Below are 12590 nucleotides of genomic sequence, written 5' to 3' on the forward strand. Positions count from 1 at the left end.
TTTGGAAAAATTTTTGGATAAACCATGCTAATGATGAACATCCTGATTTTTTTTTTTTTTTTTTTTTTTGACCATTTGCGTCATGTATCATTGTCCGTATCAAACTCTTTAATTAGTGTCTTATTCACCATCGTACTTGTGACTAAAGAATTGAATGTTTAACAATACATTAACAGCAGCAACAGATGTGTTATGAGAGTAATATATTCGACTTTGCGTGAGCAATCGCATGCATCTATTGTTTGCAATTCTTGAAAAGAATGACTCAAAATTTGAACTGTAGAAATTTAAATAAATGCTGAGTACATTTCAAAGATTCAAATGTGTTTGGCAATCTTACTGTACTTGGTCCACCCTCTTGCATTGGATGTGATTAGTTTGTCGGTTTGGAAGTTTGCGGCACTTCTTTTGCTTCAATCCAAAGTCACGACTCACAAATGTGGATAGACATTATTTCCAATGAATTAGGTAATCTTTCATTACCTTTTTATAATTAAACGCTCTCTAAATTTGTTTATAAGCTATTTTTAATATAACTCACGTATATGCCAGTATATCAACAGTTTTTAAGATTTGAAGAAATTCATAGCAGTTATTCGATTAGTTTATTTGTTGTCTGAAACAACTCTGTTTTGAAAAGCAATATTATTCAGATGTGTCGTAACATTAATTTGTTTTGAAAAAGGACAAATGAAATTGAGTTTCGAGCTACTACTTAATTTGATGGAAGGCTAAAATTTAGCCATATCCCATATGGGACTTCTAATTGAAGCTTCCATTCTCAAAGAAAAAGTCTACTTATACATCTCTTTTTGGGATATACGATATACACCCACCGATTTTAGGATGAAATGATTTTTACTAGTCATATCGATATAACTAGTACAAGCCATTCCATCCTAGAATGAATTGGTGTATATTATACACCCCAGAAGAGGTGTATGTGTAGCATTACTCTGTTTATTTCTAACTTAGCTAATGAGAAAAGGTAACAAAATACTTAGCAGCGACTCTAGTATTATATAACCTTAATATATAAAGGGCGTATTTGGTTGGGGTATTATGTCAGAATTACAGATAATTCTGTCAAGATTATTGTGTTTGATTCATCCGGTCTGTAATCTGCTCGATAATATAATATATTATAATTACAAATGGTGCAAGATTATTGCGAAAATATTATCTAGCGCGAAGGTGGGTATCTCGTATTACTAATAATGAATAATCTTGCATGTTATGTAAAGCTATAAATTTATCCCTCCAACACTCAAATTCTTTTAATACGTCATTTATATATATATTCCTCTCTTTCGAACTCTCCTATTTTACTGTGAGGACTACTACACTTTACTGAAGTATCTATTTAATAAGAAACAATTCATAAATTATTTTAGTACGAAAACAAACACATGCAAATTAATTTCTTGGTGATCTAAAATGCACCAACAGATTGAGAAGGGATGAGTCATAGATCCCATGGCTAAGTTACGAGTAAAGCTAACACTTAACTTAAGTCCTCATCACTCAAACACAGCCCAAAACCCTCCAGCTTAGCTGCTGTTGACGCAGCTTCCCAACTCAACCAAGAGATTGGTTTGTGGTTGGCATCAGACTCTCTCTCTCCAACTTGTGTTGTGTAACATTTTTTAGGTTTGAAAACTTTTTTTTTTAGAAAAAAAATAGTATGCTATCTGTTTCATTTATTTCTTTTAAAAATAAATTTAACTGAAAATGTGAATCAATTATAATTCAAACATGAGATCTTTGATACTAACCACCAAGTTCTTTACCACTTGCGTTAGAAATAATCGGTTAGGTTTAAAAACTAACAACAAATAGAAAGGGTACTGTTTTGGGTACTTCATAATTTTTTCTAAAAGTAGTGCAGGTACGCTGATAAATTAATATGTCACAGTCGAATAATGTATGTTTATAGTACAGCTTCACATATATGATCGGAGGATATATAGAAAGGATGATAATGAGACACTTGGTTTGTGCTACCTTATCAGAAATGCAAAAGAAAATTTCAAGATTACGACTTGGTGTATTTTGAGAATGTGGATCTTATATTTCGAGCAAAAAATAAACAGATGCACTTGCAAAATCAGATTTGAGTATTTGGGAGGGCTCGATATGTTGTATTGCTGATGATGATGGGAATTTTTTTTTTTTTTTTTTTCACTTAAACATTTAAAGGACTTTTTTTGCAAATAGCCCCCTGACTAATTTTTTTTTTTAAATTGGCCCTATTAAAAATTTATTTACAAAAATAGTCCTGGTCCCACCACGTCAGCGCCACGTCAGCGCCACGCGGGCGGGGCTGGGCCATGTGTTTAAGTTGAACACGGTGAACCATTCACCGTGTTTAATACAAGGTTTTTGTATTAGACACGGTGAATGATTCACCGTGTCCAATACAAAATGGAAGTGCGGGGTATTTGTATTGGACACGGTGAATGGACACGGTGAATCATTCACCGTGTCCAATACAAAAATCTTGTATTGAACACAGTGAATGATTCACCGTGTTCAACTTAAACACATGGTCCAGCCCCGCCCCCGTGGCGCTGACGTGGCGCTTGCGTGGCGAGGTCAGGACCATTTTTGCAAATAAAATTTTGACAGTGCCAATTTTAAAAATAAAATTTGTCAGGGGGCTATTTGCAAAAAAAGCCCACATTTAAATTGTCCTCTGTAAACACTCACTCCCCCCGAGCCCCTTCCTCTCTCCAAACTTTTGATACTTGAAAATTTGTGAAAAATATGAATTTACGTAGATAGTGCTTTTATTCGAATAATTATCTATACTTTTTGACAGTTAAAATTAAAATATATGAAAATATGGTTTATATATAGATTGAGAAAATATAGTTTATATATAGTTTATATTTAAGTTTTGTTTACTATATTTTCGCACTAAACACATTAATATGATTTTTCTAGTATTTGAAAATAATGTTACCGCTCAAAACCAAACAAAAAAAATATTATAGTACAGATAATAAAATTTTAAAAATTTAGTATTACTTATTAACCTTTCATATCATGAGTGATACGTACTGGTTATCAGAAACATTATTCCATGAATTATAAAAGTTTGGAGAATGATTCTTGATGCTAGTTGGCCAAATTTCTATCTACTTGTGGCCCCACTAGAACCATAGGATTCTCTCTTAATTAATTTGTGGCTCTCATTTTATTGATTTGGTTTTTCTGATCAAATTAACCACGTACCCTTACACAACCAAATTCAACAAACTAGGGTTAACCAAAGGTTAGGAATTAATGTAGGTCATAAGCTTTTGTTATCAATGCCTTTAGATGTCAGGGAGAAAGAGAAAAAAAAATTACTTTAAAATTTTATTCTTATAATATTATCATAAAATGGTGGTTTTTTTTTTTTCTTTTTTTTTTTCTTTTTTTCTTCGAAAGATAATGGTAGCATGCTCTTGTAGAAGCGTTTCTCCGAGAAATTTTTTGGCAGAAGATTTCATAGATAATCACCATTGAAAGCGCAGAGCTAAAAGGTAAAACTAAAATATGCTTCAAGTATATAAAAATATAAGTTCTACATTGTCACTTTTAAATTTTGACATAAAGTACGGGCTGTCGTCTAGTCTAGTTGGTCAAAAACTTTAAAATCTAATTTTTAAATATTTCTAACTAATAAAAAGTAAAAATCTCTCTCAAAGATATTATTTTAACAACATATTTGCTATGATCAGTGATGGAATAAGCAAATCCAATGTATGTTTCTATTATTAGTAATTTTAGAATCGTTGATATTATAATTCTTTACCATATATATGTATTGAAGAAATTATTGCTTAAATATGTTTCATCCTTTTTTTTTTAACTATTCAACAACAAGCTACCTTTTATTTTATTTATTTTTACATCCTCACAACTTATTACCAAAATTTATTATTAAACATTAAAAAATAAATTTTTTATGTGGTAATATTTTTAAGAATAATAAAAGAAATACATATGGCATAAAAATCTAAAGTAAAAGTGGTAGGCGAAATCATACTAAAATTCTCTTAATTTTATTGGATAAAGGTCGAGCTTTATTAAATTAGAGCCGACGGATCTAAAATATATATAGAACTACTATACGTTCGAAAGTATAAAAAAATTATAGAATTATTTTATGGTTCAATAATTTATTCTAAATAAATAATATTAATTTAAAAAATAGAAACGATCAAAATGATTGATTCAAAGATTAGTTTTTTTTTTTTTTTTGAGAGGGCAAAAGGGATTCTTTCGTTCCCGTGGACTCTTCTAATTCGTTCCCGTGGACTCTACTACGCAGGAGTCGTGTAATAATCCCCAATAATGGGGGCTCGCCCCCGTAAATCACTCTCGCGGAGCTCCATCTCGCTTTTCCGTAACGCAGTTGCGCACCCACGTTGATCGGACGCGTGGACGCGCGTGAACCGCCGAGCCCCGTCGCGTTATGTGGAAGCGCGTGTGCGTGTACGCGCACGGTGCTCCTGCTCCGTTTCCATTGAGTCATTGGATCGAACAGTTAGTGAGCGTGTCGCATGAACACGTGGCTTGAGCTGGACCCTTGAACATAAATATTTATTTATTTTTATTATTTATTTCGTCGTAAATTAAACTCATTTATAATCCCACTTTACCAATGCACCGTGACCCAAGTCCATTAGGGAGAGAAATTGATAAAAAAAATTCTACTTCTTAATTTTTTTTCATCCTCTTATGCCCTAATATTTTTATTTTAGAAGCAACTACTTATATATTTCTGAAAAGTTCCCGACTTTCTAATTTACCATTTTTAGAAGATTAATATTGAAAATACATTTTTTATGTTCCAATCTATTTCTAATATACCCCTAGAGTTAAAATCAATTAATAAACACTGTTATTTTTGTGAAATTACTATTTTGCCCTTTCAAATATACTCTTTTATTATCACCGACTTTTCTTATTTGCCCTTAAAGTCAGGGGCAAAAAAAATATTTTGACTTTTGGTCTTTTCAAATATACCATTCGATCGTCACCAATATTTTTTATTTTGCAATAACGGTGAAACATATGAGGAGTATTTAAAAACAAAAAAGTTAGAATAAATCGAATATTTTCAAACGTATGAGGGGTATATAGACAATTATTTCTTTATTTTATATCGAATAAACAACAACGAAAAATTAATTTTTATCCGAAAATAGTTTCAATTGAATGTCATTTTCAACCTAAATTTTTCAGGGACAAACAAACAGGCCCGAGTTACTGATGCTTTTTCAGATATATTGCTTTGGATTGTGTTGTATCAAAGCTACAAGAGAGCAGGAAAATATCTTGGGTTGTAGATAGACGCAAGAACATGTTCATGTGTCTTCTTGAGTGTCGGAACCACCAATACGTAAAACTAGAAGATACCATCTCGCACAATTTGGGACAGAAACATAGCTTGAGATATCAACAAGGGTTTTTTATTAGGATATAAGAAATGTCTTAGCTTGTTCCAGAAATTCTTCGCTGCTTTCACCATCGTCAGGAGATTTCTAATATGCTGGGAATAATAATATTAAAGAAAAAAATAATACTCAAAACGAATTTTAGTTTTCTAAGTTATTATTATTATCACCATAATGCTTGATCGGCACCGATACGCTGCATATAAATATTAAAAAATCTATTCTCTCACGGCTTAAATTTTTTTTTTTTTAAAAAAGAATTGAGCTCCTATGTTTTTAAAAGTATCAAGTTATTGATGTTTGTAGAGATGTGCGGTTAGGATGATGTGGGACCCCTAGGGTTGGCTGGGTTGTTGGTTGAATAGTGTGATTTAACGGGCGAAAATGATCAAAGCAATAGATCTAACGGTAACAAATTTATAGGCATCACCAAGTGCTTGGTATTTTTACAAACACCGTAGCCGGACTCTAAAAAAAAAAGATAGTATTTTATTTATTTTAATATGGTGTCAAAATACGAGATTCTAGGTTCCAGCATTATTATTATTATTATTATTATTTTTGAAGTTTTCGTTACACTCCTAACATTATTAATTTTTTTCCTATGAATTCGGGTTTACTTCCTGGGCCTATCAACAGGATTATTTCACACGATTCCACAGGATCTAGTCATGAGTATAGTAGAATTCTATCATATCTCATAGAATTGCTGATTTTGAGGGTAAACTTGCTATCATCAGACCTTGTTTTCTACCTAATTTCAAGGGAAGATGTCTGAAGATATCTGATGCCTCATCGTCTTTCGGAGGGATAGTTGGAATATCTGCCGGTATTCCCATGCATGTTCTTTCCTAACCAAACTCTGCCTTAATGGAGGTAGACAATAAAGGTGCTTAACACGAAATCTATATAATAATTGGGGATCATGTGGAAACATCTATGATATTGCAACAACTTCAATTGAACGCTTGGCAAACTGTTTGTCTAAAGTATCTTGCTATGATCTTGTTGTTGTAGTGTGGAGAGGAAGGAAGAATCATAGCAGTATCAGCAAAGAAGGAGAACATACAAGACTATAAATTGTTAGGATTCGGTTAGATTTGTAGTTGATTTCTAATTGGATTAGGGTTAATATTTAATTCTGTCGGACATAAATTAAGATTTAATTATTAATTAAAGTAGAAATCTAAGTAGACTGAAATTTGAATATGTAAGCTATAAATATCGTATAGGTGCTATTATTGCTATGGTGGTGGTACAGCTTAGCAACACCCATATAGTATGGCTAAGGTGGTTATGATTTTAGATGCACTAGCGCATGGGTACAAGAGGATGTATGCGGCTTTCATGATCGTGGGTCCTTAGTATATGTTGTGCATGGGTGCACAAGATGAGAGTTTGAACTTATAAAAGATGAGAAAAGAGTGAGAGAGACTCAGAAAGAGGGCTTGGGTTAAAGCTATTCTATATATCGGTGTAAACAAGCTGAACACGAGCGAGTTGGGGTCGGCTTGTGTTCGGCTCGTTTATTAATTGAGCCGGACACGAGCTGTATTAGAACCGATTGTGGATTCTCAAGATCTGGTACCAAGGCGAGTACCAGATTCCTAACATAAATCAAATCCGATTTCCAATTCTTAAGCTTGTTGTACTATTCGTTTTTAAAGAGCTTTAAACAGCAACAATCAAACTTCGGTCATTTTTCAGTGTTCACTTGAGGTTCTGAATCCCCAACAAACCGCACCTCAAAAAGGCTAAAGTGTGCTTATTCCACAAAAAGTATGCTAGTAGTAGGGGTAGAAATGAGCCGAGCTCAAGCGAGCTTACCTCAACTCGAGCTTGGCTTGAAATTAATTTCGAGTCTAAATTTAGACTCAAGCTCGCTTGAAATTAATTCGAGTCGAGCTCGAGCGAGCCTAATTTCGAGTCGAGCAAACTCGAGCCATAAACGAGCCGTTTGAAATTCTTAACGTCGTGTAATCTATAATTTAATTTTTATAAAACATTATCTAAAATTTGATACAAGAAATGTCTAATAGTTCAACATACAAAATGAATACATAAAATATGATATTATAATATTAAAAAAAATTAGGAAAAGCGATTCTGTGATCAAGTGAAAAAGAGAGAGCAATTAGAATAGGGTTTTGCTAATTTGGTTTTGTAGGCCCAATAATCTAAATTTTATATATATATATATATATATATAGAGTAGAGCTAGAATACTTGTAAAAGTATCACCCAAGTGATACTTGTGTGTTTTTAGCCCTTGGATGGAGAGATGTGAGGTTGAGATGATGGTGGTAGGTGGTGATAGGTGGAATAGTGTTTGATCCAAGGACTATTAGTAATCAAAAAGTAGATCCAATGGCTAAAAACACACAAGTATCACTTGGGTAGATCTTGTTAAAGTTTCTAGCCCTACTTCTATAATATATATATATAGTATACTATTTATGAGGATGATCTAGGTGATACTATCGAATAGTAAACGCGGCTCCGCCACCAATTTGTTTTCGATATAGAGCCTTCAAAGTCGCGATTCGGACACGCTTGAAATATGATCTATACACTTGAAGGATTTAGAAAATCACAATTTATATATTTTCAGATTTGTCTCTTATCCATCGATGTGGACCAACAAAATAAAGGCTAAATGACTATATTCTTAAAAAGTGATGATGGAGTCTCTGTAATCAAGATCAAGAGTTATAGTCTTGTTTTATATATTTAAGAATTTTCTAACAAAATTTAATTGCATTTGGATATTTTACACCGTTAAACAGAAAACGCCTCATATCGAGCCGTTAAATATACAAATTTTGATACCTTTGATCTTATGCAAATGATATCGAAAAGATTTAAATTGTGATTGTCTAAAACATATCAGTAGGTATAGATTCTGATCAACAGTGGCGAATTGTCGTTTGAAGCATATCATCGAAAAACAAATGAGGTGGCAACGGAGCCCGTTTGCTAATCAGATTGTTTCTAGCTGCAACTCAATATTAATTTATATATATTATATTATATATATATTTTTATATATTATCTATTAGCGTCCCGACTACTATCTTATTATGTAGTACCGATCGCCCCCGTCTCTAAGTTGTTTTCGATGATTAGAGCTTCCGAATCGACGATCTACACCGATTAAACTTCTTTAAAACTATTTTTAACAATGATCTATATCTGATTTTGATATACAGACTCTTCATATTTTTTAAAAAATATTTCATTTTTAGCCGTTTTTTTTGTCAGCTCCACTCAAATGGATAAGAGAACTAATATCGAAAAATTAAAATGTTATTTCTAACACTTCAAGTGTATAATCAATGTTCCGGTTATCGATCATCGATTTGGAGAGCACTATAGCGAACAGATGGTGGCAACGAGCGTTTCCTATCGATAGTATTAGCTCAACCTCTTATATATAATATACTTATATAATATATATATATTGAGCTAGATACTTTTAGAAGCACCGAATCCTTGGGTAGTGTTTAGGTTCGCGGAACAAGGGGGAATAGCCCTTGTTCCCCTTTGTTCCCAAACGAAGTTTTGTTCCAGGGGAACAGTGTCCGGGGAGGTGTGGAACTAGCTGGTATAAGCACTGGACCTGCTGTTCACCCGTTGTCCATGGAACAAGCTTGTTCCTGATGGAGAACAGATTATTAAAATCTATATTTAATTTTAATGGCAGTAATTATTAATAATCTAATAAATTTTAAATTATTATTTATTACTTAATTAATTAAATAATTTAAAGTCAATTTCTATTATAATTAATATAAATTAGATGTTATATATTATTAATTTTCTATTTATAATAATTATAAATAATTATAATATTCATTATTTTTTTTTAATAATTATTATCTTAATGACATGATATTATTATAATTTTAGTTTATAATTATTATTTATAATTAAATAATAATAATTATTTCAATTAATATTTATTATAATTTTTATTTTAATATTTAGATAATCATATTATTATAAGTTTTTATTTAATAATTAAGTATTGATAATATATTATTTATTTAATTAATTAATAATTCTTTTCTTATAGATTTTGTATGGATTAGTATTAATTATTGTATTAATTTTATAATTAATAAAATAATTTATTATTATTATAAATTTAATACTAATTAGTTATAATAATTCAGATAATCAATTTATTATTAATTTTTATAATTAATTAATAAAGAATAATTATAATTATTATTATTTATTTAATAATTAATAATAATATTACTAATAATAATAATAAATTACTTTAGATAATCCATATTATTAATTTATTATTTATAATTAATTATTAATAATAATTATTATTTATAATTAATTATTAATAATTAATTTCTTATTTATTTTTAAGTAATATTTTTATTACTATTAATTACATAATATAATTTTAATTTCAAATTATAACTCTTATTCCTCTTGTTCCAATCTAACCATCCAAACACTATTTACCTTATTCCTAGGAACAACCTAATTTTCATCCAAACGCAAAATTGGTCTAGTTCCTGCTTATATCTGAACTTGTACCTATCCCTAGAACTAGCAGTTCTTACTTATGCCCGAACCAAACGCAGCCTTGGTGTTTTTAAGTTTCTGGCCTTTGGATCTACTACCCAATTACTAATACCCTTTGGATCAAACACTATTCCACCTATCACCACCTACCACCATTATCTCAACCATACATCTCTCCATCCAATGGTTAAAAATTCAAAAACACCACCCCTTTGGTGCTTTTGAGAAATATTCTAGCTCAACTCTATATATATATATATATATATATATATAGCTAGGCTCCTATGCTTTCGAAAGTACGGAGGCCTCCGTACTTATAAATTATTTTCGATGATGGGACATCCGATTCAGCGATCGGTTCTGTTAAACTTGATCTGTGCTATTGGAACTATCTAGAAACCAAATTTCATAACTTTTGACTTCGTTTGTCTAGTAAACGAGCAGCCTCAAAATGAATGGCTGAAAATGAAAGTCTCATAAAAAATAATGATAAAGGACTCAAATTTTAAATCGGAAGTATTGATCTTGCTACTGATGTTAAGTAGAATTTTCTATTAAATTTTTATGTAATTTGGATACTTCTACACCGTTGAACTTAAAAACGTGCCACATCGGCCGTTAAAATAGTTATTTTTGAGACATTTTGATCGCTTAGTAAGTGATGTCAAAAAATTATAAATTTTGGTTTCTAGATAGTTCCAATAGGGTAGATTGTACTTAATGGAGCAGATCGTCGAATCGGATGTCCTATCATCGAAAATAATTTACAAGCACTGAGGTCTCTGTACTTTCGAAAGTACAGAAGATGTATTCTATATATATATATATATATAGAGAGAGAGAGAGAGAGAGAGAGAGAGAGAGAGAGAGAGAGAGAGTTCTACTACTATACTCTTATGAGTATAGACTCTTTTATATTTATAAGTTTTCGACCATTTTCATCCGTTAAATCATGCTATTCAACTAATCACCCACTCAATCCTAAGAGACCACTATCATCCTAATCGCACATCCAACGGTCGAAAATTTATAAGTATAAAGGGGTCTATACTCAATAGAGTATAGTAGCCTATATCTAGAATTAGGCTACTACACTATTAATAGTACCAACCGCTTGCTATTAGGTTTTTGGCCCTTAATGAAGGGATGTGCGGTCAGGATGATAGTAGTCCCGTAGGATTGAGTGGTGGCTAGTTGAATAGTATGATTTAACGGATGAAAATGACCAGAGGGGTTGATCTAACGGTAGAAAATTCGATAGCACCAAACTCTTGCTATTATCGATAGTATAGTAGCCAGACTCTATATATATAGGTAGATCTAACGGCAGAAAACTCGATAGCACAAAGCGCTTTGTACTATCGATAGTATAAATAGTATAGTAGCCAAACTATATAGAGAGAGAGAGAGAGAGAAAGTCCGGCTACTATGTTATCGATAATACCAAATACTTGGTGTTATCGAATTTTGTGCCGTTAGATTTACCCCTTTAATCATTTCCACCTGTTAGATCATACTATTCAACTAACCACCCACTCAATCCTAGAAAATCACTATCATCCTAATCGCACATCCCTTCATCCAATGACCAAAAATGGTTGATACTATTAATAGTATAGTAGACTAATTATATATATATATATATATATATATATATATAGATTTGAGCTAGAATACTATTGATAGCAAACGGACTCCGTTGCCACCCATTTGTTTTCGATGATGGAGCCTCCAAATTGACGATCGGTACCGTTGAACATGATCTATACCACTTGAAGTATCTAGAAATCAAATTTCATNCATGGTGCTGAGGCTTCTTCTTTGCTTCGAACGATTCCCAAACACCCTCACTTCCCCCTGCGCTTTCCTCCTGCAAAACCCCACCAAAATCCGAAGCAAAACCCGCAATTCACAACCAACCCAACTCATCAGAACACCATCTCAATCCGAAAATCGAAAAAGTGAGTCACCTTTCTCCGGCCATAGCCGTAGCCGCTCCCCTGCTTCGGCCCCTCGTCCTTCTCCTGTTCACCGCTTGAGACGACCTGCGAAATCCACACCCCGCATCACCACCAAAGGAGTAGAACACACGATTACCAAAAAAGTAGTAGTAGTAGTAGTAGTAGAAGGAGAAGAGGCGGAGACCTCGGCCCATGTGGATCTGGATCGAAGCTCCTCGTCCTCGGCGGGGGGAGGACGAGCTTGGGCTCTCCTCGGGGGAGCTTCGTCGCCTCCATCAATGGCGTCGAGGGCGACATTGATCAAACCCTTGATGAGACCTTCCATTTTTAGCTTCCTCTCTCTCTCTCTCCTTCCCACTCTTTTTAGTCTCCTTGGATCAGGATAATTAATAAATTAATTAATCGGAGAGAGAGAGAGAGAGAGAGAGAGAGAGCTTGGTGGGGTAGTCGTGGATTATTAATTGCGTAGTAAAGTAGTAGAGGGAGAGTCGTCGCCAACGTGAAATCGTCTTCGAACGAATGGTATTGGTGAAAGGGAGAGAAAAGGAGGGAACAGGAGGGCGTCGGCCGTGGCGGGTAATGGCATTATGGTGATTTTCAGATATATATTTTTTTAAAGTTTAATTTTTAT

Source organism: Ananas comosus, linkage group 8 (assembly GCF_001540865.1).
Source record: "Ananas comosus cultivar F153 linkage group 8, ASM154086v1, whole genome shotgun sequence".
In the NCBI taxonomy this organism is placed as follows: Eukaryota; Viridiplantae; Streptophyta; class Magnoliopsida; order Poales; family Bromeliaceae; genus Ananas; species Ananas comosus.